Genomic DNA, 3,684 nt, shown 5'->3' on the forward strand with positions numbered 1-3,684 from the left:
TTAAATACTATATTGGCATAGATATTAATTATATTGATAATAAAAGTGGAATGACTTTAAACCAAACAAAATATATTGAATCTTTGGCTGCAAAATATGATCTAAAAAATTCTAAATTATATGATACTCCAATGGAAACAAATTTAAAACTAGAACAAGCTACAGAAGTAGATAAAGGTATTAAGGATATGATCGAAAAAATTTGCGTTGAAATCATTGAAACCGTATCGAAAATAAAATTTTCGATCGAAGTGAACTCACTTACCGGCTTGATAAAAGCACATAGATGTCGCTATTTCGAAATCAAGCAATATCGAAAATTTGTGTCGAAATCAAAGTAAGAGACAAAAAACACACCAACAAAAACCAATTTGAAGTGTTAGTAAGTGAAAGAAGCTGCACCCCGACATAGCGAAAGGATTTTCGCAAAGAGCAAGGTGGGAAGAAATTTCAAACAAATTAAACGCAGTAGGTCCCCCAATCAAGGACAGAACTGGATGGAAGAAGGTATGAAAAATCACCATTTGTATATTATCGGAATTAAGCTACCTAAGTTATAGGTTTGGACAGATTTCAAGTTTGCGACGAAGAAAAAAATGGTCAAAAAGGCAAAGCAAATTTCAGGAACAGGAGGTGGGCCCTTCAGCCAAATTTCTTTAAGTGCACTGGAAGAGGAAGTGAGTGTTATTCTATCACTCAATGTATCAGTGGAGCTATTAAAGGGCATTACAAGTTTTGGATGCTCAAAAGAAAATATTCCGGAAGAAATACCAATAACAAGTACTCCCCGCAAAAGACCGGTTGAGTCAATTTATTCCCAGCCTGACATTGACTTGATTGAAACGTCATATATGACTCCTGGCCAGACCATAGAATCTAATGCAGATGCTGATGTGTTCTGTACCCCACATAAAAAGAGTAAAATAAACAAAATGGGTCTTCTTACAGAACAAATAAATATTCAAAAAAAGATGGAGGAAAATGTATCTAAATTGTTAGCCACGCTCATTAAACATCAAAAAGACTATATCCAAGAACAGTCCGACACAAACAGGTGGCTTAGGAAACTAAGTGAAAATGAGAAGGATAAATTGAAAAAAATGAAGCGACATAATGCTGTCATGGAAAAAATAGCCTTTGATAAATTGGAAACCAAAAAAAAAAAAATCTAGAACTGGAACTTGAGCATTTAAATAATCCATAAGTTTTTATTATTAATTCAAAATATTTACACTTTAATGAATTTTTACGTTTTTTAACTTAGTTTTAATAAAAATGAACTCAACATATTTAGTTATATATGAACTTATACTTCAAAACATATCTAAAAGTTTTCTCTTATTCTATTTGCTCTGTTTGGTAGGCATATCATTTAAATCATTGTCATCATTGTTTGAATATTCATTCAGATATATCCAGGTGTGGTCTGATAAAAATTTTCGTTAGAATTAAAATGAATATTATGCAATGCACAGCAGAAATTAACACAAGTGCTGCTTTATATAGTCCTCGTTCAATTGCAAAGCAATCTAAATACTGATTTTAATAAAACTCATTGTTTTCTCTAACAACTATTCGGCCTTTACATGATACGTATTAAATCTTCTTTTCTGGAGGCATGTGATTGGTTCTCTTCAAATGGAGTTATGAGCCATGGTTTGAAGAGGACACCTTGTCTCCTTTATCGCGTGAAGATTTTTATTAGGTGATCGTACTTTTATCAATGGTTTCTCACCTAATATTAAATTTGCATTTCCTCTCCGATAATTGATTGCGCTGATAGTTTTTATGTCACTCAAATCCCATACATGAGAATCGTGACTACTGCCAGGATATTTTGCACTAACGTAGCGTATTTGCATTTTGTGGTCGCACACCTATATACATTCAGAAAAACGAATATATATAAATATTCAGTTTAAAGATAAATATAAAAGTCTCACTATCATAACGTTCAGACTTGAGAATCCTTTGCGATTATAATAAAGATGTTTATCTCTCGTTGGAGCCATTATCTTTATGTGAGTTCCATCAACTGCCATTGTCACACCCGGAATTTTTGACTTGGCAAAAAAAAATGTTTTTGATTCCAATTCTTCGTTTTCATTCATGTAAATAGAAATTCACCGTGAACATATTCTGTACTCAAGAATGTTTAGAACTTCCTCCAATATTCCACAGAATGTCGATTGGGCCACATTTATATTGAAGTCCTTTCCAACACAATGCTGATAGTTGCTAGTGGCAAAGAAGCGCAGACATGCAGCAAGTTCTATTTTCGGAGAAAGAAAACCTTGTCTTTTATCATTTCCACATACATTTTCGTATTTATCTAAAATGTATATAAAAGCTCCTTTGTTGATGCGAAAATTTTTGAAGAAACTGTAAATGTATATGCATGTAAACAAAGTTATATATGTCGTGTTTAGCTTAAATACTCACTTATAATCATCCATTTCCAATATGTCTTTTGAATTATTCCTCAAATTTCTGCGCTCGCGACGAATTTGTATACAATTTTCATCCTCATTATCGCTATCACTTAAATGTAACATGATTGTATCCATTTCAAATATTTATATCGGGTGATTTTTTAAGAGCTTGATAACTTTTTTTTAAAAAAAAACGCATAAAATTTGCAAAATCTCATCGGTTCTTTATTTGAAACGTTAGATTGGTTCATGACATTTACTTTTTGAAGATAATTTCATTTAAATGTTGACTCATGTGGTTTCAACAAGATGGCGCTACATGCCACACAGCTCGCGATTCTATGGCCATTTTGAGGGAAAACTTCGGAGAACAATTCATCTCAAGAAATGGACCCGTAAGTTGGCCACCAAGATCATGCGATTTAACGCCTTTAGACTATTTTTTGTGGGGCTACGTCAAGTCTAAAGTCTACAGAAATAAGCCAGCAACTATTCCAGCTTTGGAAGACAACATTTCCGAAGAAATTCGGGCTATTCCGGCCGAAATGCTCGAAAAAGTTGCCCAAAATTGGACTTTCCGAATGGACCACCTAAGACGCAGCCGCGGTCAACATTTAAATGAAATTATCTTCAAAAAGTAAATGTCATGAACCAATCTAACGTTCCAAATAAAGAACCGATGAGATTTTGCAAATTTTATGCGTTTTTTTTTAAAAAAAAGTTATCAAGCTCTTAAAAAATCACCCGATAGATATATGCCTCTGTACTTAAACGGTGTGCAAATACCATATCATATTACCGCGAAATACCCAGGCATGACTCTGGACACAAAACTTAGTAGGAGTGCACATGTCAAAAGAAAAAAGAAGAATTAGAAATGAAATTCAGAAACTTGTACTGGCTAAGGGTAGAAACTCTGCATTATCCACATATAACAAAATTACAACTTTGGGGCTGCTCAAGCTCTAGCATTGTTGCACAAATCCAGCGATTTCAAAACAAAGTTTTAAGATGCGCCGTCAATGCGCCTTGGTATGTTCGCAGTCACGATCTTAAACGCGACCTCGGAATTGACTCAGTTGCTGCATCATAAAAAAATGTGCAAAGTCTCATATGGATAGACTTTCTGACCATGTGAACACTGAAGCGAGGGCTCTTGTCACTCGAAGTGAATGGAAAGAAAGCACCATTAATTATTTTGTATTATACAATAAGCAAAACAAATTGTTCGTTAGTTTATTTTATGTTAACT

The 3,684-nt window shown here is 33.8% G+C and overlaps 1 long non-coding RNA gene across 1 annotated transcript; it reads left to right on the forward strand.

Moving 5' to 3' along the window:
- The first annotated feature begins 438 nt into the window (after window positions 1-438).
- Window positions 439-600, forward strand: LOC120782106. The gene is made up of 2 exons (XR_005706223.1): window positions 439-507; window positions 561-600. It is a non-coding gene; the product is annotated as an uncharacterized LOC120782106 (long non-coding RNA).
- Window positions 601-3,684: the final 3,084 nt, after the last annotated feature.

This window comes from Bactrocera tryoni, unplaced genomic scaffold, assembly GCF_016617805.1.
Source record: "Bactrocera tryoni isolate S06 unplaced genomic scaffold, CSIRO_BtryS06_freeze2 scaffold_943, whole genome shotgun sequence".
NCBI lineage: Eukaryota > Metazoa > Arthropoda > Insecta > Diptera > Tephritidae > Bactrocera > Bactrocera tryoni.